The sequence below is a fragment of the Oncorhynchus gorbuscha genome, linkage group LG02, assembly GCF_021184085.1.
Source record: "Oncorhynchus gorbuscha isolate QuinsamMale2020 ecotype Even-year linkage group LG02, OgorEven_v1.0, whole genome shotgun sequence".
NCBI lineage: Eukaryota > Metazoa > Chordata > Actinopteri > Salmoniformes > Salmonidae > Oncorhynchus > Oncorhynchus gorbuscha.
In genome coordinates this window covers 24,087,785-24,112,495 of record NC_060174.1, presented here as the reverse complement: position 1 = coordinate 24,112,495, position 24,711 = coordinate 24,087,785, and the positions used below count along the sequence as shown (strand labels likewise).

Here is a 24,711-nt window from a genome sequence, read left to right as displayed (position 1 = left end):
TACTTCTCAGGAGGAACCTGGCGATTTGACAGGAGTGCCGGAGGAATATCATGATCTGCGCACGGTCTTCAGTCGGTCCCGAGCCAACTCCCTTCCTCCTCACCGGTCAATGATTGTAGTATTGATCTCCTTCCAGGGACCACGCCTCCTCGAGGTAGACTATACTCTCTGTCGGCTCCCGAACGTAAGGCTCTCGAGGATTATTTGTCTGTGTCTCTTGACGCCGGTACCATAGTGCCTTCTTCTTCTCCGGCCGGGGCGGGGTTCTTTTTTGTTAAGAAGAAGGACGGTACTCTGCGCCCCTGCGTGGATTATCGAGGGCTGAATGACATAACGGTTAAGAATCGTTATCCGCTTCCCTGCCATGTCATCAGCCTTCGAGATTCTGCAGGGAGCCAGGTGCTTTACTAAGTTGGACCTTCGTAACGCTTACCATCTCGTGCGCATCAGAGAGGGGGGACGAGTGGAAAACGGCGTTTAACACTCCGTTAGGGCATTTTGAGTACCGGGTTCTGCCGTTCGGTCTCGCCAATGCGCCAGCTGTTTTTCAGGCATTAGTTAATGATGTTCTGAGAGACATGCTGAACATTTTTGTTTTTGTCTATCTTGACGATATCCTGATTTTTTCTCCGTCACTGAGATTCATGTTCAGCACGTTCGACGTGTTCTACAGCGCCTTTTAGAGAATTGTCTCTACGTAAAGGCTGAGAAGTGCTCTTTTCATGTCTCCTCCGTTACTTTTCTCGGTTCCGTTATTTCCGCTGAAGGCATTCAGATGGATTCCGCTAAGGTCCAAGCTGTCAGTGATTGGCCCGTTCCAAGGTCACGTGTCGAGTTGCAGCGCTTTTTAGGTTTCGCTAATTTCTATCGGCGTTTCATTCGTAATTTCGGTCAAGTTGCTGCCCTCTCTCACAGCTCTTACTTCTGTCAAGACGTGTTTTAAGTGGTCAGATTCCGCCCAGGGAGCTTTTGATCTTCTAAAAGAACGTTTTACGTCCGCTCCTATCCTCGTTACTCCTGACGTCACTAGACAATTCATTGTCGAGGTTGACGCTTCAGAGGTAGGCGTGGAGCCATTCTATCCCAGCGCTTCCAGTCTGACGATAAGGTTCATCCGTGCGCTTATTTTTCATCGCCTGTCGCCATCTGAGCGCAACTATGATGTGGGTAACCGTGAACTGCTCGCCATCCGCTTAGCCCTAGGCGAATGGCGACAGTGGTTGGAGGGGCGACTCTTCCTTTTGTCGTTTGGACAGACCATAAGAACCTTGAGTACATCCGTTCTGCCAAACGACTTAATGCCCGTCAAGCTCGTTGGGCGTTGTTTTTCGCTCGTTTCGAGTTTGTGATTTCTTACCGTCCGGGTAGCAAGAACACCAAGCCTGATGCCTTATCCCGTCTGTTTAGTTCTTCTGTGGCTTCTACTGATCCCGAGGGATTCTTCCTTATGGGCGTGTTGTCGGGTTGACAGTCTGGGGAATTGAAAGACAGGTTAAGCAAGCACTCACGCACACTGCGTCGCATTTCGCGCTTGTCCTAGTAACCTCCTTTTCGTTCCTGTTTCCACTCGTCTGGCTGTTCTTCAGTGGGCTCACTCTGCCAAGTTAGCTGGTCATCCCGGTGTTCGAGGCACTCTTGCGTCTATTCGCCAGCGCTTTTTAAATGGCCGACTCAGGAGCGTGACACGCGCCGTTTCGTGGCTGCGTGTTCAGACTGCGCGCAGAAGAAGTCTGGTAATTTTTTTTTCTGCTTCTGCTCCTGGTCTTGCTGGGTCTCAGTCTGTTCCCTGCCATCGCATCTCTCCTGTTCTTGTCCCTGCCCTTGCTGTGTCTCAGTCTGTCCCTAGTTCTCATTTTTTTTAGAGTAGTACCCTAGTTTCCCTTTTTATCGTTTTTCGAGGTCCTGAGGAGAGGAGTTGGGTTCTTTCTCGGGACGTGCTGGACCGTTTGATCTATGATTTCCTCCGTTGCAGCCAGTGTTCCTCCTCGAGAGCGCCAGGAGGCGCTTCGGTGAGTGGGGGGTACTGTCATGTTTGTCATTTATTATCTTGTCTTGTCCCTGTGCTTCCCATTCTATTCGTTTCCCTCTGCTGGTCTTATTTGGTTCTTTCCCTCCTTCTAGCCCTCTCTCTCCCCCTCCCTCTCTCTCTCTCGCTCTCTCTTCTCTCTATCGTTCCGTTCCTGCTCCCAGCTGTTCCTATTCCCCTAATCATCATTTAGTCTTCCCACACCTGTTCCCGATCCTTTCCCTGATTAGAGTCCCTATTTATTCCTTTGTGTTCCGTTCCTGTGCCGTCAGTTCCTTGTATTGTATTCACCATGCTGTGATTGCGTTTCGCCCTGTCCTGTCGTGTTTTTTGCCGTGATTGTGTATCACCCTGTCCTGTCGTGTTTGTGCCTTCATCAGACGCTGCGTGTGAGCAGGTGTCTCAGTCGACTACGGCCTGCGCCTACCCGAAGCAACCTGCAGTCTGTGGCCCTTCTCCAGTTGTTTTCCCCTCTACAATCTAGAGGATTTCTGTTATTCCGTTTTGAACATTAATAAACTCTGTTTCTGTTAAGTCGCGTTTGGGTCCTCGTTCACCTGCATGACAAACCCAGGCTACCTAAATACGGTTCCCAATCAGAGACAACGAGAATCACCTGACTCTGATTGAGAACCGCCTCATGCAGCCAAGCCCATACAACACCCCTACTCAGCTGCAATCCCAATACCTACAAAACCCCCAATACGAAACATAACATTAAACCCATGTCACACCCTGACCTGACCAAATATATAACGAAAACACAAAACACTATGACCAAGGCGTGACACCGTCATGGTCTGGGGCGGTGTGTCACAGCGTCATCGGACTGAGCATGTTGTCATTGCAGGCAATCTCAACGCTGTGCATTACAGGGAAGACATCCTCCTCCCTCATGTGGTACCCTTCCTGCAGGATCATCCTGACATGACCGCCAGCATGACAATGCCACCAGCCATACTGCTCGTTCTGTACGTGATTTTCTGCAAAACAGGAATGTCAGTGATCTGCCATGCCCAGTGAAGAGCCCGGATCTCAATCCAATTGAGCACATCTGGAACCTGTTTGATTGGAGGGTGAGGGCTAGGGCCATTCCCCGCAGAAATATCTGGGAACTTGCAGGTGCATTGGTGGAAGAGTGGGTAACTCACAGCAAGAACTGACAAATCTGGGGCAGTTCATGAGAAGGAGATGCACTGCAGGACTTAATGCAGCTGGTGGCCACACCAGATACTGACTGTTACTTTTGACTGTCACGTCTGTAGAACTTGTTCAGTTTGTCTCAGTTGTTGAATACAACCCCTCAGTACGAATGAACAATGTTTAAAGCAATGCTGCCTCAGTAACTAAACAGACATAATTCACTGCCACACCACAAACCTTTATTACTGTCAGACTAGGTGTCAGGAACCAGAGCAACAAAACAAATCCAGTAAATATAATTTCAATTTTGCCAATGTTCTAGTAACGTTCTTCAAATGGTTTGACATTCTTCTGTGGGAGTAACAGTACTTCAGCATAACATTTCCTACAGGTTTCAGGATTCTTTAGAATTTTTGCACTTTAATAACCGAAAATGTCTATTGTGTTTCACGGTATTACTTACCCGCCAGTGTTATGGTTGCCGGTGATATTTGCCTATTTGTATTTGTATTTATTATGGATCCCCATAAGCTAAGGCAGCAGCAGCTACAAAATTAAGGCAGTTTATACCATTTTAAAAACATCACAATATATTCAGACTGTGTGCCCTCGGGCCCCTACTCCACCACTACCACATATATACAGTACAACATCCATGTGTATGTGTGTGTATAGCATATATGCTACCGTGTGTGTATGCGCCTATGTTTGTGTTGCTTCACAGTCCCCGCTGTTCCATAAGGTGTTTAGTATTCAAATTTTACTGCTTGCATGTGTTACTTGATGTGGAATAGAGTTCCATGTAGTTATGGCTCTATTTAGTACTGTGCGACCTTCCATAGTCTGTACTGGACTTGGGGACTGTGAAGAGACATTTTGTGGCATGTCTTGTGGGGTATGCATGTCAATACTTCTCATAAATACAAGCAGTGATGAAGTCAATCTCTCCTCCACTTTCAGCTAGGAGAGTTTGACATGCATATTATTAATATTAGCTCTGTGTACATCCAAGGGCCAGCCATGCTGCCCTGTTCTGAACCAATTGCAATTTTCCTAAGTCCTTTTTTGTGGCAGCTGACTACACGACTGAACAGTAGTCCAGGTCTGACAAAACTTGGGCCTGTAGGACCTGCCTTGTTGACAGTGCTGTCAAGAAGGTAGAGCAGCGCCTTATCATATACATACTTCTCCCCAGCTTAGCTACTATTGTATCAATATGTTTTGACCATGACAGTTTACAATCCAGGGTAACTCCAAGCAGTTTAGTCACCTCAACTTGCACAATGTTGTCACGACTCTTACCGAAGGTGGCTCCCCTTCCCATTCGGGTGGCGCTCAGCGGTCGTCGTCACCGGCCTACTAGCTGCCACTGATCTTTTCCTCCCCCTCCTTGTCTGTTTATTAGTTACACCTGTTGTTAATTAGGTTTATTAGTTGGGCTTTATTAGCCAGCCGGCCCGCCTGCTGGGTGTGCAGGATTGTTTTATGTGTACTCATTATACACGCCTGTAAGTCACGGTTGTTTGTGTACATGAGTTGTTTTTGGGACTGTTTAGTTCCCCTGTGTTTTGGGGGCATTTGTTTTGAGTGGTGTCTGTTTTCACCTGGTCGGTGTATAAAGAAGTAGCGCTACTCTGAACTCTGTGTCTCCTGCGTCTGACTCCTTCCTCCACTACACCCCGGGCATTACAAATGTCCACATTATTTATTACAAGATTTAGTTGAGGTTTAGGGTTTAGTGAATGATTTGTCCCAAATGCAATGCTTTAAGTTTAAGAAATATTTAGGACTAACTTGTTCCTTGCCACCCACTCTGAAACGAACTGCAACTCTTTTGTTAAGTGTTAGTCATTTCAGTCTCTGTAGTAGCTGACATGTTTAGCGTTGAGTCATCCGCATACATAGACACTCTGGTTTTCCTCAAAGCCAGTGGAAATTCATTAGGAAAGATTGAAAAAGTAATGGGCCTAGACAACTGCCATCGGGAATTCCTGATTCTACCTGGAATATGTTGGAGGCTTCCATTAAAGAACACCCTCTGTGTTCTGTTAGACAGGTAACACTTTATCCACAATATAGCAGGGGGTGTAAAGCCATAACACGTAAGTTTATCCAGCAGCAGAATATGATCGATGATGTCAAAGGCTGCACTGAAGTATAACAAAACAGCCCCACAATCTTTTTATCATCAATTTCTCTCAGCCAATCATCAGTCATTTGAGTAAGTGCTTTGCTTGTTGAATGTCCTTCTCTATAAGCATGCTGAAAATTTGTTGTCAGTTTGTTAACTGTAAAAAAGCATTGTATCTGGTCAAACACATTTTCTTCCAAATGTTTACTAAGGGTTATTATTAGGCTGATTGGTACGCTATTTGAGCAATTAAAGGGGGCTTTACAATTAGGTAGCGGAATTACTTTTGCTTCCCTCCAAGCCTGAGGGCACACACATTCTAATAGGCTTAAATTGAAGATGTGGCAAATAGGAGTGATAATATCGTCCGCTATTATCCTTAGTAATTTTCCATCAACGTTGTCAGACCCCGGTGGCTTGTCATTGTTGATAGACAACAATCATTTTTTCACCTCTTCCACTCTAACTTTACGGAATTTAAAATGACAATGCTTGTCTTTCAAAATTTGGTCAGATATACTTGGATGTGTAGTGTCAGTATTTGTTGCTGGCATGTTATGCCTAAAATTGCTAATCTTGACAATGAAAAAATCATTAAAGTAGTTGGCAATATCAGTTGGTTTTTGTGATGAATGAGACATTTGTTTCAATGAATGATGGAGCTGTGTTAATCTTTTTCCCAGAATTTAATTTAAGTTACTCCAAAGCTTTTTACTATCATTCTTTATTCAATTAATCTTGGTTTAGTGTAGTTTCTTCTTCTTTTTATTCAGTTCAGTCACGATTTCTCAATTTGCAATAAGTTTGCCAATCGGTTGTGCAGCCAGACTTATTTGTCATTCCTTTTGCTTCATCCCTCTCAACCATACAATTTTTCAATTCCTCATCAATCCACGGGGATTTAATAGTTTTTAGAGTCATTAGCTATCTTAATGGGTGCATGCTTATTAGCAAATGGAATAAGCAATTTCATAAATGTGTCAAGTGCAGTGTCTGTTTGCTCCTCATTACACATTAACATCAATAACAGGAATCACTACAAAATGTATTGCATGCCCTCTTATACACTATATTAGGCCCAGCCTTTCGAACTTTGGTTTTCCTAGATATGGCTACTTATATTGTGATCACTACATCCAATGGATCTGGATACTGCTTTCAAGCTCATTTCTGCAGCATTAGTAAATATGTGATCAATACATGTTGATTTCATTTCTGTGCTGTTTTTAACTACCCTCGTAGGTTGACTCATAACCTGAACCAGGTTGCAGGCACTGATTACAGTTTGAAGCTTTTTCTTGAGTGGGGGTAGCTTGATGAAAGCCAGTCAATATTTAAATCACCCAGAATATACACCTCTCTTTTGATATTACACATATTCTTCAACAGTATTTGACAAGAGATCGTCTCTAATCTTTACAGGAATGTGGTTCTGAATATAAACAGCAACATCTCCACCATTGGCATTTCTATATTTTCTATAAATGTTATAACCTTAAATTGCTACCACTGTATCGTCAAAGGTATTATCTATGTAAGTTTCAGAGATAGTCAGAATATGAATGTCATCTGTTAATAATTAGCTAGTAACATATTTTATTTTACCTAAATAAATAAAGGTAAAATAAAATATGTTAATAGCAAATTATTGATTTCATGAACCTTGTTTCTTAAGCTACATATATTAACGTGGGATATTTTGAGCACTTTTCTTCTGGAATGCTTACTTGCTTTCATTGCTTTACTGGGAAGCTTAGTAGATGTGCTCATGTTATTTACATTAGTACAGGGTGAGCTGCTCACAGTGGACTTCCTCCTAGTGCACACTGGCTTAGTGCTAACAGTATAAATCTATTGATTTCTCCCGCCGGAACGGCATTTGTTGTCAAAATGGGAAAGCTGTTTTGACCTTGTGGCTGTGTTATATAGAGGAAATCGGGTCAAGTGGCAGTGGCCAATGATTTCCTGGTTGATGAAATTCTACACTTTTTGCTAAATTTCAGTTTATGTGAGAAAACAATAGTGTAGGGAATCATTGTCATTGTACCATCAAAATCGCTGTGAAATGTATTTTTTCAATAACAAAAATGATTGTTTTTACAGCTATTTGAAGTTGGTGCATCTCAAGGTCCTGGAGTGGCCTAGCCAATCTCCAGACCTGAACCCAATAGAACATCTTTGGAGGGAGCTGAAAGTCCATATTGCCCAGCGACAACCCCGAACCCTGAAGGATCTGGAGAAGTCTGTATGGAGGAGTGGGCCAAAATCCCTGCTGCAGTGTGTGCAAACCTGGTCAAGAACAACAGGAAACATATGATCTTTGTAATTGCAAACAAAGGTTTCTGTACCAAATATTTAGTTCTGCTTTTCTGATGTATCAAATACTCATGTCATGCAATAAAATGCAAATTAATTACTTAAAAATCATACAATGTGATTTTCTGGATTTTTGTTTTAGATTCCGTCTCTCACAGTTGAAGTGTACCTACGATAAAAAATTCCAGACCTCTACATGCTTTGTAAGTAGGAAAACCTGCAAAATCGGCAGTGTATCAAATACTTGTTCTCCCCACTGTAGTTAGCAACACATCTGCCACGCTGATCCTCAACACTGGAGCTCCCCACAGGTGCGTGCTCAGTCCCATCCTGTACTCCCTGTTCACCCACGACTGCATGGCCAGGCACAACTCCAACACCATCAACACCATCATTAAGTTTGCTGACAACACAACAGTGGTAGGCCTGATCAACGACGAGACAGACAACGAACCTATCCTTCAACGTAACCAAGACTAAGGAGATGATTGTGGACTACAGGAAAAAGAGCACCTAGCACAGTTTCAAATTACTTGGTGTCCACATCAACAAACTAGATTGGTCCAAACACAACAAGACAGTTGTGAAGAGGGCACGACAAAGCCTATTCCCTCTCAGGAAACTTCTGCTACTCTCTGTTCATCATATATGCATAGTCACTTTAATGATACCTACGTGTACATACTACCTCAATAAGCCTGACTAACAGGTGTCTGTATATCGCCTTGCTACTCTTTATCTTTCTACTATTTTGTTCTTTACTTACCTATTACTTCTTTACTTACCTACACGCACACACACACACATACCTTTTTTTTGCACCATTAGCCTGTAAGTAAGCATTTCACTGTAAGGTCTACACCTGTTGTATTCGGCGCACGTGACATATAAACTTTGATTTGATTTGACGTCTGCTGGACAATCCGGGTACCAAACAAAAGTCTCCAGGGGACCATGACACAACATCCTTAAAACATTATCTGGGACATTCCTGGGACAAACCGTGAACTAAACAAAACCTCCAAGAGTCCATGACACAACGTGCCAAGAATGTCCTTAAAAACCTCCCCGGGGACGTCCCAGGGACAAACCACAAACTAGACAAAACCTCAAGGAGACCATGACACAATGTCCCAAGAAAGTCCAAAAAAATGTCCTCAGGAAAAAACAGGAACTAGAAAAAACCTCCAGGAGGCCATGGACCAACCGGGAACTAGACAAAACCTTGAGGGGACCATGACACAATGTCAGGCAACCATTTCGTGAAGTGAAAGAATAAAAACTGAAACAGTACCGTGTGGACCAAACACTCACACGGAAAACAAACACCCACAAACCAAAAGTGAAATCCAGGCTACCTAAGTATGATTCTCAATCAGAGACAACAATTGACAGCTGCCTCTGATTGAGAACCATACTAGGCGGAACTCAAAACCCAACATAGAAAAACAAACATAGACTGCCCACCCAACTCACGCCCGACCATACTGAAACAAAGACAAAAACAAAGGAACTAAGGTCAGAACGTGACAGAACCCCCCCCCCACTCCGGCCGCAAAACCTAAACCTATAGGGGAGGGTCTGGGTGGGCATCTGTCCACGGTGGCGGCTCTGGCGCGGGACGTGGACCCCACTTCACCATAGTTTTTGTCCGCCTCTTAGCCCGCCTCCGTGGCCTCTTTAGAGTGGTGACCCTCGCTGCCGAACTTGGACGGGAGATTCCGGCAGCGCTGGACAGGTGGGAGACTCAGGCAGCTCCGGAGTGAAGGGCAATTCTGGCATCGCCTGGCTGACTGACGGCTCTGGTGGCTCCTGGCTGACTGACGGCTCTGGCGGCTCCTGGCTGACTGACGGTTCTGGCGGCTCCTGGCTGACTGGGTCTGGCGGCTCCTGACAGACTGGCAAATCTGGCGGCTCCTGGCTGACTGACGGTTCTGGCGGCTCCTGGCTGACTGGCAGGTCTGGCGGCTCCTGACAGACTGGCGAATCTGGCGGCTCCTGGCTGACTGGCAGTTCTGACGGCTCCTGACAGATTGGAGAATCTGGCAGCTCCTGGCTGACTGCCGGCTCTGGCGGCTCCTGACAGACTGGCGGCTCTGGCGGCTCAGGACAGACTGGCGGCTCTGGTACGTGGAGGTGGCATCGGACAGACCAGACCGTGAAGGCGCACTGGAGCTCTTGAGCCTGCCCAACCTTACCTGGTTGAATGCTCCCCGTAGCCAGGCCAGTGCGGCGAGGTGGAATAGCCCGCACCGGGCTGTGCTGGCGAACCGGTGACACCATGCGTAAGGCTGGTGCCATGTACACTGGCCCGAGGAGATGCACTGGAGACCAGATGCGCTGAGCCGGCTTCATGGCACCTAGCTCGATGCCCACTCTAGCCCGGCCGATACGAGTCGCTGGGATGTACCGCACCAGACTATGCACACGCACCGGGGACACCGTGCACCTCATGGCATAACACGGTGTCTGCCCAGTCCCTCTCTCTCTCCGGTAAGCGCGGGAAGTTGGCGCAGGTCTCCTACCTGCCTTCGCCACAATCCCCGTGTGCCCCCCTGCCTCTCAGGCTTCCAACCTCGCCGCCGTGCTGCCTCCTCATTCCATCGCCTCTCGGCTTTCACTGTCTCCAGCTCAGCCTTGGGCCGGCGATATTCTCCAGCCTGTGCCCATGGTCCCTTGCCATCCAGAATCTCCTCCCAAGTCCATGAGTCCTGCGATCGCTGCTGCTGCCCGTTACCATGCTGCTTGGTCCTTTTGTGGTGGGTGTTTTTGTAAAGGATGTCATCTGGAGATAGAGAGGAGGACCAAGGTGCAGCGTGGTAAGTGTTCATGTCGTTTTTAATAAACAAACTGAACACTGGAACAAAACAACAAACGATGAACGAACAGTCCCGTAAGTTGAATGACAAAACATGAAACAGGAAATAAACACCCACGAAACCCAGGTAGAAAAAGGCTACATAAGTATGATTCTCAATTAGGGACAACAATTGACAGCTGCCTCTGATTGAGAACCATACTAGGTGGAACTCAAAACCCAACATAGAAAAACAAACATGTCTATTCACGCCCTGACCATACTAAAACAAAGACAAAAACAAAGGAACCTAGGTCAGAACGTGACACTTGTCTCATTACGCACACCTGTGTCCCATTCCCCCTGATTAGTATGTTATATATGTGCCCTCTGTTCCACATTGTCCTTGTCGGTTATTGTTCCCATGTCCGTTGGTCTTGTGAGTACCTGGGCTTTGTTGTTTCGGCTTTCGTGCTACGTGGATTGTGCACTTGTTATTTCGGGTCTCGTTCCGTGTAGTGTTATTACGGGTCTCGTCCCGTGTAATTGTTAGAGGTTTAGACCCCATTCTTTTGTTTGGGTTACATCCCTGTGTATTTTATATAATTGTTTGTTTTGGGTGTCGTCCCTGTGCCTTTTTCATGAAATGTTGAATTTTGGGTGTAGTAATAAAACCCCCTATTACGTATCGCTGCAACTGTCTCCGATTCGTATACAATGTGACAGAATAACCGATCCGCAAAATGGAGACAGCGGGAAAGGCAGAGCTGGCATCATGAGGACTGTCTCTCCAGACTCGGCAACACCATGGACAGCATGCTGGCAACCATCCTGCATTTGGAGAGGAACCTGTGCTGGAGACTGGAGGGACTGCACATTCCGGAATCTGGAGCACAAGGCTACACCTGCTCCGTGGCCAGAGCCGATGGAGGTGGGCTCTGCACGTTTGCCCGAGGCAGAGAGTAGGAGAAGGAGGAATCTGGGCCTCTGCTCCAATTGTGGAGAGAGGGGTCATTTCTCCCCGACCTGCCCTCTATCCACAAATAGGCGAGGAGGAGACAAGCCAGGGAATTCTCCTGCTCCCACCCAGGAGTGTCAGGGAAGGTGTCTAGCGGTGTCTGTCAACACCACCACGTTGGAATGTCTGGACCACGCCCCTCAAGTGGATTTACCAGAGGAATACCAGGATCTGCACCGGGTTCTCTAAGACCCAGGCTACACGCCTGCCTCATCACCCCTGGGACTGTGCCATTGACCTGCTGTCTGAAGCAGCACTCCCGAGAGGACGCGTACATCCCCTCTCCTATGCTGAGACCGAGGCCATGGATCTACGTACAGGAGAGCATCCAGCGGGGTTTTATCCACCCCTCTACATCACCAGCCTCCTCAAGCTTATTTTCTGTTAAAAAGAAAGATGGGGGACTGCCCCCCCAATTGATTATCAAACTGAATAATGCCATTATCAAGTTCTGTAAACCTTTACCCCTTATCCCAACCATCATCAAACAAATGCACAGGGCGCAGTACTTCACGAAACTGGAATTGAGGAGCGCCTACAATCTGGTGCACGTTCGTGCTGGCGACAAATGGAAAACGGTCTTTTCCGCTATTACGAGTATCTCCTAATGCCTTTTGGCCTGTCTTATGCTCCTTCAGTCTTCCAGGCCATTATTAACTAATTGTTTCGGGACATGCTGGGACGGGGCATAGTGGTTTTATGTAGACAACATTTTGGTCTATTCTGCTGACCGCACCCAGCATGTCTCGTCAGTCAGGACTGTGCTGGAAAAACTGCTGGAGCATGATCTTTTTGTCAAACAAGATAAATGTTTCTTTTTACAGTGTTTCCATGTTCTTTTTGGGCTACCTCATATCCACGGAGGGAGTGGAGATGGAGGAGCAACACATCTGCGCAGTCAGGTCATGGCCCGTCTCCAACTCCGTGAAAGCAGTCCAGCGAATTCCTTGGGTTCGACAACTATTTCCAGAGGTTCAACCGGGGCTTCAGCACAGTGGTCGCACCTCTTACCTCCCTGCTAAGAGGTCCCCAGCACCTTTGTTGGATGGCGGAGGCGGCGAGGACGTTGGAGACACTGAAGGCACGCTTCACCACCACTCTCGTACTGGTACATTCCGACCCCTCACTCCCCTTCATCGAGTCGGGGCAGTGCTGTCCCAGTGCACTGGAACCACTCCAAAGCTACGGCCCTGCACCTTCTACTCCAAGCAGCTGAGCCCCACCCAGAGAAACTATGGCGTAGGGAACTGGGAACTCTTGGCGGTCATGAAGGCTCTGAAGGCGTGGAGGCACTGGCTGGATGGGTCCAAACACCATTTCCTGGTGTGGACGGACCACCGCACCCTGGAGTACATCAGGGCAGCAAAGAGGCTAAAGGTGGGTTCTACTCTTCACCAGGTTCCAATTCACGCATTCCTATATGCCAGGCTCGAAGAATGGGAAGGCCCGAGGCCCTGTCTCGCTTCTATGATGCAGAGGAGAGGCAGGGAGAGAAGACACCCATCATTCCTCCGTTCCGTATCATCACGCCAGTGGTGTGGGATGTGGACGCTGACATACAGCAGGCCCTGTTCACGGAACCCGAACCTGCACAATGCCCAGAGAACCATGCCTATGTGCACACAGGTGTGCGGGACCGCCTCCTTATCTGGGCATACACGGCGCCTGTGTCGGGTCATCCTGGGATAAGCCATACCATCACCTGCCTGTCTGAGAAGTACTGGTGGCACACCTTGGCTAGGGACACCAGGATTGAAGTCTCTTCCTGCTCCATCTGTGTCAAAGACACCCACACACCTTCCTTAGGAAAGCTCCTTCCCCAGCCAGTTCCACAATGACTCTGGTCTCACCTCACGGTGGACTTTGTCACTGACCTTCCCCCTTCCCAGGGGAACACCACCGTTCTCGTCATTGTGGACCTGTTTTCCAAAGCTTGTCGCCTCCTTCCTCTGCCTCGGCTCCCATCGGCCATGCAAACAGTGGAGGCTCTTTTTACGCATGTCTTCCGTCACTACGGGATCCTGGAGGACATTGTGTCAGATCGTGGTCCTCAGTTCACCTCACGCGTAAGGAAGGCGTGAATGGAACGCCTGGGGGTTACGGTCAGTCTTAACTCCGGGTACCATCCTCAAGCTAATGGGCAGGTGGAGAGGGTCAATCAGGAACAGAATTTCCCCTGCCACTCCTTCACTAACCTCACTCCTTTCTAGTGCATGTTGGGGTTTCTGCTGGCCCTGGCACCTTGGCATCCGAGCCAGACTGAGGTCCCTGCTGTGGAGGAGTGGTTTCGGCGTGCGGAGGATACTGATGCGCACACTCGTCTCCAGCGGGCTGTGAGTCGGCACAAGGAACAGACCAACCGCCACTGCAGTAAGGCGCCTGTTTTCTTTCCAGGCAACCAGGTCTGGCTCTCCACCCGGAACCTGCCCCCCCCCCCCCCCCGCCTGCTCTGCTGGAAGCTGAGCACGAGGTTTGTGTGGCTGTCTTAAAGTCCCGACAAGGGTTAATGAGGTAACGTACCGTTTGCAATTCCCTGCTGATTACCGCATTAACCCGACTTTTCATGTGTCTTTCCTCAGGATATTGAGGGAGGTCTGGCGTACTCGCTCGATGAAGTTCTGGATTCGAGGCGTCGGGTGGGGTGTCTCTTTCTGCGGTGGACATCCTGGACGCTTCGTGACCAGGTATTTTTTACCGTCCGGGGGGGGAGGGGGTACTGTCACGCATTCCCCCGGTACTGCTGCTCATTCCGTGCACCAGTTCTGGAGGTCTACTTTACCGGCTTTCTAGGCATCACTGAATTGGATTCATTACCACTAACCCGGACTGTCTTATCTCATGTCTGTAGTGACACCTCTTGCACTGAGATGCCTTAGACCACTGAGCCACTCGGTCATAGTAATTTGATAATGCTTTTTTCATCATTTGTAATGCGTATGGACATAACGCACATGCTCCAAATAAGACCTTTTTGCCCAATTTACCATAAAATTACAGGATTTACGCAACAAATACTTGGATTTTAACGAAACACCTGATGACTCTGCTGATCGTTTTCCTCCTAGACTGAATCAAAGCTCTCCAAATAGCAATATCATAACAATATTGCGCAGGGATTTCTCTGTTGATGATGCCTGGAAATTACTTCAAAATGGATGCAAAGTGTTATACCAGGACCAACAAAGCTATGTCACGAAAATGTAGAATAGATTTATTCCTAAATTACCCCTTTTTGTTACAATTTGTTATAGATGTAGATCATCAGTTGGCTCGCTTTTCTGATCATCATTTGATATCCCTGAATTTACAAGCTACTGTCATGCCCTGACCAGTTTGCTTTGTATGTTTATATGGTCAGGGTGTGATCTGAGTGGGCATTCTATGTTGTATGTCTAGTTTGTCTATTTCTATGTTTGGCCTGATATGGTTCTCAATCAGAGGCAGGTGTTAGTCATTGTCTCTGATTGGGAACCATATTTAGGTAGCCTGTTTTGTGGTGGGTTTTGTGGGTGGTTGTTTCCTGTCTTCTGTCTTTGTGTCTATGCACCAGATAGGACTGTTTCGGTTTTTCACATTTGTTGTTTTGGTATTTTGTAGTGTTCACGTTTATGGTCTTTATTAAACATGTTGAACTCTAGACAGAGTGAAAGAAACACCAGTTATTTTTATACACTTGAAAAGAGAAACTACAAAATATAGCTGTAAAGGCACTCAAAATGAATGATGTATTACACAAAGTTCCCAGTACAATGTCAACATTTTGCAATTCCTTTTACGAAAAGTCACAATTTGATACAGATACAGTGGGGAGAACAAGTATTTGATACACTGCCGATTTTGAAGGTTTTCCTACTTACAAAGCATGTACAGTGGGGCTAAAAAGTATTTAGTCAGCCACCAAAGTTCTCCACTCTAAAATATATGAGAAAATAAATAAGAAAATAATTTTTATCATAGGTACACTTCAACTGTTAGAGAAAGAATCTAAAACAGAAATCCAGAAAATCACATTGTATGATTTTTAAGTAATTAATTTGCATTTTATTGCATGACATAAGAATTTGATCACCTACCAACCAGTAAGAATTCCGGCTCTCACAGATCTTAAGAAGCCCTCCTGTTCTCCACTCATATTACCTGTATTAACTGCACCTGTTTGAACTCGTTACCTGTATAAAAGACACCTGTCCACACACTCAATCAAACAGACTCCAACCTCTCCACAATGGCCAAGAACAGAGAGCTGTGTAAGGACATCAGGGCTATAATTGTAGACCTGCACAAGGCTGGGATGGGCTACAGGATAATAGGCAAGCAGCTTGGTGAGAAGGCAACAACTATTGGCGCAATTATTAGAAAATGGAAGAAGTTCAAGATGAAGGTCAATCAACCTCGGTCTGGGATCTCCATGCAAGATCTCACCTCGTGGGGCATCAATGATCATGAGGAAGGTGAGGGATCAGCCCAGAACTACATCGCAGGACCTGGTCAATGACCCGAAGAGAGCTGGGACCACAGTCTCAAAGAAAACCATTAGTAACACACTACGCCGTCATGGATTAAAATCCTGCAGCGCACGCAAGGTCCCCCTGCTCAAGCTAGAGCATGTCCAGGCCCGTCTAAAGTTTGCCAATGACCATCTGGATGATCCAGAGGAGGAATGGGAGAAGGTCATGTGATCTGATGAGACAAAAATAGAGCTTTTTGGTCTAAACTCCACTCGCCATATTTGTAGGAAGAAGGATGAGTACAACCCCAAGAACGCCATCCCAACAGTGAGGTATGGAGGTGGAAACATCATTCTTTGGGGATGCTTTTCTGCAAAGGGGACAGGACGACTGCACCGTATTGAGGGGAGGATGGATGGGGCCATGTATCGTGAGATCGTGAGATTTTACCATGTATATCTTGGTGGGGCTAAACCAAAAAATAAACAATTCAGATGCATGGCAGCAAACCCACTACACAATACTAAATAATACATGAATTGCACTATAATGGTGACAAACGGTGCCCACACACTGTTAGGGCCTACATAAAGCTGTCCCAACAGCATAGTCCAAACATCATACCATGGCTACACCTGACTATCAGCTGAGCCTTGTCTGGCAGCGAAACAGTTAATTCAGCCTTATTTACTGCCTTTAAAAAACATAGCTGATATGGATAACTTGCTGAAACAAATGTGGTTTCTAATGACAATTGAGATGTAGAAACTATGGCATAAGGAGACGCCTAGCGGATAAGAGGCAATCTGAAAGATTAGTGGAATCTGTGTGGGTTGCTGGACAGGTAGGATGACTGACAGTGAAAGTGAACAGGTGGTCACGTGTCAGGTGACAGAGGAATGTATGAGACTGAGGCAGGAATTCCTTTAACCATAAAGTATTATTGTTATAAAATGGTATATTTACTGGGTAGTCTGTGCTGCATCACAAAGGAAACAAATAACATGTATACAATCAAATTCATAATCAAAGATCAAATCATATCAGTCATTATTAACATAAGTTAAGGAATTCAACAGTCCATTTCATTGAGAAGTCAATAGTAATCATCCGCGAGTCATTTAGGCTCATAACTATTTATCATAAATAATGAAAGAATGCAAACAGTGAATGGTTATACAATCTATAATCCCCATGATCAAAGTCAATCAGTTAGCAAACAATGACGTTTCTCATTTCACGCTTTCAATAGTCTTCATGTGTACATATAATTAATTTCAATACACATGAACCATATCGATTGTGTAATTGGCCTATGAGGATCTGTAGGGCCGTGATCATTGACAATTCACATTACACAATATGTATGAAGCGTGCGCTCCAAGCCGCGCTCCGCGGTGATAACTATAAACAATAACTGAATGGCCCACTCTCCCGATCACCACAGATCATTCAATTGAAAGGTAAGAGTCGGTGGATTCATGGACGCACAGAACTTCTGGATCAGATGGAGTTAGGGAAGAGAAAGCAGTGAGATCAGGCGATGGCAATTTCCTCCTTTTATGGAGTTGAGATCTGTAGGACATTTCCACCTGACCTAATTAAAGCGCCCCTGGCCCAGCTGAGTAAATGGCAATGAATTAAAGGAGTATTCCACCAACTCCATGGGCCTTTTCTACACAATCCTTAATTTCGATAAAGACAATGAGCGAGCTAGGATGGACGTAATCAAAATAACTATTTGTTCAGCACTTTTTAAATGTACACCAACAGAATTCAGAACATGGGCCGTTCTTACAGTATTCTACCTGTACACCAAGTCAGAACCATAGGATAAAAAAGGGGCTTATGAGCAGACAATGAAAGCTCTTACAATATTTGATGATTACACTTCTCTTAAACAGGTTATAGGCTACATATGCACCACCAAGTCAGAACAGTAAGCAAAATTAGGATGGGAAACGGGACCAAATTACTAGGGTGAGGCACACGGGCTACTAACAGCTTACTACACAACATACGCTTAGAATTCCTTTCTTAGCTACAGTATGCTGCGTTTACTGTGGAGCCCCTAGTCCCACTCAACATGCCTCAGATACCTATTTTGTCCCATCTCCCACACATGCGGTGACTTCACCCAGCACATCCAGAGATGCAACCTCTTATCGTCACTCAATGCCTAGGTTTACCTCCACTATACCAGCACCCTACCATACCCCTGCCTGTACATTAAGCCTTGAATCTATCCTACCACGCCCAGAAATCTACTCCTTTTATTCTCTGTCCCCAACGCACTAGACAACCAGTTTTGATAGCCTTTAGCCGTACCCTCATCATACTCCTCCTCTGTTCCTCGGGTGATGTAGAGGTTAACCCAGGCCATGTGTGTCCCCAGGTGCTCTCATTTGTTTACTTCTGTAACCGTAAAAGCCTTGGTTTCATGCATGTTAACATCAGAAGCCTCCTCACTAAGTTTGTTTTACTCACTACTTTGGCACACCTCCCCAACCCTGAGGTCCTTGCCATCTGAATCCTGGCTTAGGAAGGCCACCAAAAATTCTGAGATTTCCATCGCCAACTACAACATTTTCCGTCAAGATAGAACTGCCAAAGGGGGAGGAAGCCTGCAAAGTTCGGTCATACTTTCCAGGTCTATGCCCGAACAGTTCAAGCATCTAATTTAATTTCCCTCCAGAAACAAGTTTCCGCCTGTTATAGACCCCCTTCAGCTCCCATCTATCTTCAGAGTTCATTCTGTTAGGTGGTCTAAACTGGGATATGCTTAAAACCCCGGCAGTCCTACAATCTAAGCTAGATACCGTAAATCTCACACAAATAATCAAGGAACCCACCAGGTACAACCCTAAATCCGTAAACATGAGCACCCTCAAATATATTATCCTGACCAACTTGCCCTCCAAATACACCTCTGCTGTTTTCAATTAGGATCTCAGCGATCACTGCCTTATTGCCTGCATCCACTATGGGTCCGCGGTCAAACGACCACCCCTCATCACTGTCAAACGCTCCCGAAAACACTTCTGCAAGCAGGCCTTTCTAATCGACCTGGCCCGGGTATCCTGGAAGGATATTGATCTCATCCCGTCAGTAAAGGATGCTTGGTCGTTCTTTAATGTAGAACTAAGAACAGAAATAGCCCTTGGTCACTAAAGTCCATGGAGAATAAGGGCTCTCCTCCCAGCTGCCCACTGCACTGATGCTAGGAAACACTGTCACCACCAATTAAATCCACAGAAATCGAGAATTTCAATAAGCATTTCTCTACGGCTGGCCATGCTTTCCTCCTGGCTACCCCGGCCAACCTCTCCATACTCCCCGCAGCTACTTGCCCAAGCCTCCCCAGCGTCTCCTTCACCCAAACAAGATAGCAGATGTCCTGAAAAAGCTGCAATACCTGGACCCATACAAATCAGCTGGGCTAGACAATCAGGGCCCTCTCTTTCTACACTTATTCAATGCCATTGTTGCAACCCCTATTACCAGTCTATTCAACCTCTCTTTCGTATCATCCAAGATTCCAAAAGATTGGAAAGCTGCCGCGGTCATCCCCATCATCAAAGGGGGAGACACTCTAGACCCAAACTATTACAGACCTATATCCATCCTGCCATGCCTTTCTGAAGTTTTCGAAAGCCAAGTTAACAAACAGATCACCGACCATTTCGAATCCCACAGTAACTTCTCCGCTGTGCAATCCGGTTTCATAGCTGGTCATGGGTGCACCTCAGCCACGCTTAAGGTCCTAAATGATATCATAATTAATAATAATAATAATAATAATTTTGCACGCCCAATTTTTCAGTTTTTGATTTGTTAAAAAAGTTTGAAGTATCCAATAAATTTCGTTCCACGTGTCATGTGGCAAAAGGTCGCAAAGTTCAAGGGGGCCGAATACTTTCGCAAGGCACTGTATATCAATGTCTCTCTTGCTGCTGGTTATTCTCTGATCCACCTCTACGCAGATGACACAACTCAACATCTGGCCCTTCTTTGGACACTGTGTTAACAAACCTCAAAATGAGCTTCAATGCCATACAACACTCCTTCTGTGGCCTCCAACTGCTTTTAAATGCTGGTAAAACTAAATGCAGGCTCTTCAACCGATTGCTGCCCGCATCCGCCCACCCGACTAGCATCACTACTCTGGATGGTTCTGACTTAGAGGATGTGGACAACTACAAATACCTAGGTGTCTGGTTAGACTGTAAACTCTCCTTCCAGACTGACATTAAGCATCTCCAATCCAAAATTAAATCTAGAATCGGCTACCTATTTTGCAACAAAGCCTCATTCAGTCATGCTGCCAAACATACCCTCGTAAAACTGACTATCCTACTGATCCTTGACTTTGGCGATGTCATTTACAAAATAGCATTCCACAATCTACTCAGCAAACTGGATGTAGTCTATCACAGTGCCATCCATTTTGTCACCAAAGCCCCATGTACTACCCACCACTGCAACCTGTATGCTCTCGAGGGCTGGCCCTCGCTATAAATTTGTTGCCAAACCCACTGGATCCAGGTCATCTATAAGTATTTGCTAGGTAAAGACCCACCTTATCTCAGCTCACTGGTCACCATAGCAAAACCCACCCGTAGTACATGCTCCAGCAGGTATATGTCACTGGTCATCCCCAAAGCCAACCACACCTTTGGCCACCTTTCCTTCCAGTTCTCTGCTGCCAATGACTAGAACGAATTGCAAAAATCAGTGAACCTGGAGACTTATATCTCCCTCTCTAACTTTAAGCATAAACTGTCAGAGCTGCTTACCGATCACTGTACCTGTACACAGCCAATCTGTAAATAGCACACCCAACTACCTCATCCCCATATTGTTATTTATCGTTTTGCTCTTTTGCACCCCAGTCTCTCTACTTGCACATCATCATCTGCATATCTATCACTCCAGTGTTAATGCTAAATTGTAATTATTTCTCCTCTATGGCCTATTTATTGTCTTACCTCCCTACTCTTCTACATTTGCACACACTATACATAGATTTTTCTATTGTGTTATTGACTGTACTTTTGTTCATGTGTAACTCTGTGTTGTTGTTTTTGTCGCACTGCTTTGCTTTATCTTGGCCAGGTCGCAGTTGTAAATGAGAACTTGTTCTCATCTGGCCTACCTGGTTAAATAAAAGTTTAAATAAAAAAATTGCAAAAATCATTTCATGTTTAGCACACAAAGTAACCGGTGACCTAATGTTTAAAGTGGAACTGACAGCGTTTTAACTACTTGACAGATCATAATATCAGACAATCATAATATCAGTAAAAAATATCAATTCAATGCATGATTAATATAATTCACCAATACATTTCTTGGTAATCCAACAAATATTGCTATCAGGTTGTAAACCACAGCTGGCCTGGTACATTGTTTGCTGCCTTCATTCGGGATGCACTGGCATTTTTTCTGCCTCCATGTACAGAATTCTCATGGAAAACCAGAACACCATTGTCAATCACAAATATGAGAATCTGCTCACAAACTATGAGCCACGCCATGAAACCATTACGCAATAAACATTGTTTTCTGAAAAAAGGACCATTGGTGCCAAACCGGCTGTATAATATGGCAATCAACGGTGCAAATACCCCTCCCAGCTGTTCAAATCTTGCCTACTTCCATAGATGTATTTTGATAATCCATCTGGTGCCAGATCACAGGCTGTTCTCAACACATTATTCAGTTTCATTGATAGGTATCAGACATCTAAATAAAGGACTGCTGCCAAACCACAACAAGCTCAATTACCTGAAATGTTCTACTTTACTATCAGCTGTGAGAAACACCCCACTCAGCACCCTGAACCTAACCTGAACCAGTATGGCTCTTAGAAAACTGCTGGGGCCATATAAAGACCAACAACTTACTGTACTATTTGGGAGCACACCTCGGTCTGATATTACAGCACATATCAAGCATGGTTATGTTGCGGGGGTCAGTGTGCTGCTAAAAGCTTAGCTTACTCCACTGTCCGACTGCCCCATACTGGGCTCGTACCACTGATCTTCTGCTTTGCAACACATGTGACCGCCCTCCTTGACAACATGTAAACAAAAAGTAACTTGTGCTTGGCTGCATCAGCGGCACTTCAAGCTAGCTGTGGAGTAATGCAGTTATGTTCTTAACTCTGTTACAGTTCCTCAGCTCCCATTAGCAGTTCCATCCAGTCTGCCAACAATGAAGAGATAGGGGTCCAAGAGGAAAGGTTGGTGTCTCCATGTCCTCATATGTATCCTCAGTCATCGCCCTCCCCCTTCTATGTTTCTTCATGCTATAATGGCCAACCCTTGAGGTTTGAAAAGGGCTTGGTTGTGTCCCACTGGACACACCACATCATTTCAACATGGAAATTTGGGTAATACTTCGTTGAGACGTTTATTAATGAGATTTCAACCTTTATTCACCCACTCAAAAAGACAGCCAGACGTTTGTTGAATTACCAATGTGCTATCACTATGCTTTCAACGATCTAAAAACACAACCAAATTCCCAATCAAAAACAATGTCTGATTTTTGGTTTAGTTGTCACCGCGCTTTCAACCATTTAAAAACAAAGTTCAAATGGGAATGCAATGTCAGATATTTTGTATGGATAGAACAACTTAATGTGCTTGATTTAATAGCACAACCAAATTACCTGGATGGATTCCAGTTGAGATTACATTCAAAGTACATAGGGCAAGTGATCAATACTGTTTGAGATACTGCACAGATATTTATAGCAATTACAAAAAATCTCCACAGACCTGTAACCTGCTATCTTGAACATGCAGGCTTCTATGATTACATAAGAAGAGATTTACAGTCACAGTAACCTCAACATGTGGCCATGGATCAGCGGAGGCTGATAAATAGAAAAACTGAGGAGGATGGGAGACCCACGGTATAGGCGTGGAACGCACAGAGATGTCAAAGTGTGTTGCAAAAACCGTCAAAGAGTAATTATTTTAACATAAAGCATTTAATAAAGACATTTATAGCACAATATTAAAGGGAATGGGAATGAGAGGGCTACTTACACCGTTTTAGGAAGGGATCACAGCAGTGATTGAATGAGGGTATGAGGAATGAGTTGAGCTGTTCAGAGGCTTGACTTCAGTGCGGTACAGGACATGACTAGGAAGACAAAAAACAATAACACAACACACTACACAGTTCGACAAAAGAGCTAAGGATGAGTTAGTTCAAGCAAGGAGTAAAATCATTGATGTGTAATAACGTGATTGTATATGTGATTGACTACATACAGTAATGAGAGAAAAATGATAGGGGTACTCACAGTGCTTAAAGAGGACACATTAAATGTAACAGTGGATGATCGGGCACATGAGACGTGGCTTCAGTTCATGTCAGGAGAGAGTTGACAATGGTAGTGGATTTGAATGGTCATCACTTCTTAAATCAGGGAACAGGAGGGGACTTAGCTGGAAATACAAATACATTCTATTATGCGCCACTGTAGGGTTGAACAACACGTTTGTCCATGAAGTTAAACAAAGACAGCGCATCTCGCCTGCCTGACACATCAAAGTATCCCAAGAAACGTTCCTGAAAAAAGCTCTGATCATTCACATACCTGACGATAACTGACAACAGCAAGCAGACTGGTGGCACCATAGGTCCCAGAGTTGGGGGCAATTTTTTCTGTTAAGCAACCTTATATTTGGACTAGATAAGGTGGGGGATTTCCTCTACCCAGACACAGAAACAACAACTGATAGACAATAGAACTCATGGGCCTGAGCCTGCTTTATGCATGATTGCATCATGCAGGCCTATGCAACTGTAGGCCTCATGACTATTATCTTGATTGATTCATCCCAGTTAATAATGTTGGATTGAAAACGTATAGGCAGCCTAGCCAGCCCAATTTTGAATATAAACCAAATTTGATCACATTCACATTTTCTCCTGACACACAAATTGACTATAAATACATAACGTTACCATTTAGTTACCCTGACCAAATGGACAGAAAATGGATGCATCTGCTCTTATTAGTAGTCTGATCAGACAAAAAAATGGTCTCGTTTTCATCCCATATAGCAAGTCAAATCTCAAATGTTTAGGTGTAGCCTAGGCTACAGCAACATTTATTTAATGCGTTTTTGCTTGTGTCTGTCTGGAGTGATCATGTAATAATAATAATAATAATATATGCCATTTAGCAGACGCTTTTATCCAAAGCGACTTACAGTCATTGTGCATACATTCTATAAATACCCTGGCGTTACAAGCGCCATGCTCTACCAACTGAGCTACAGAAGTGTTATCATCTTTGCTAAATAAATACTGGAGGAAAGTGGAAAGCATACTTGAGCGAGCAATGAAAAAAAATGTGCTGCGTCAACCTCTCTCTTTAATATAACTTTTAATGGATGATGCAATGAAACTATCAAATCATTCTGAATTGATTTCGACATCCCAGAAAAGACAGTAGAAAGTTCCATATGTTCAGCAAGTAAAGTATCGTAACGTGCAATTACCGCTACAAGCTCATTGTGGTTGCACTTGTTAGCAGAACTTTCCTACGTCGTGTCCTCTTAAAGCCAATTATTGCATGCCCAAAAACTCTGTGGTGTTGATAAACTGCTTGAGAACATCCCTGTTTCTTCTCACTTCCTCGTTGAATACGCAAACCTTCGCCATGATCGATGCAGCTTTTTCCCAGAAGCTTGAATCGTATGTGCTCCCTGCTTTTGCCGTTTAGCTGAACGATCGATGTTCTTCAAGTCACTGTGCCCCTCTTTCGCCCAAGGCTCAGACTTTCCAAAGAGCAGGCCAGGGCAGCAA

General features: G+C 45.1%; 1 long non-coding RNA gene across 1 annotated transcript; it reads right to left on the bottom strand.

Moving 5' to 3' along the window:
* Window positions 1–22,936: 22,936 nt before the first annotated feature.
* LOC123995313 lies at window positions 22,937–24,676 on the bottom strand. The gene is made up of 3 exons (XR_006831807.1): window positions 24,405–24,676; window positions 23,198–23,342; window positions 22,937–23,034 (listed from the first exon to the last, which is right to left on the bottom strand). It is a non-coding gene; the product is annotated as an uncharacterized LOC123995313 (long non-coding RNA).
* Window positions 24,677–24,711: the final 35 nt, after the last annotated feature.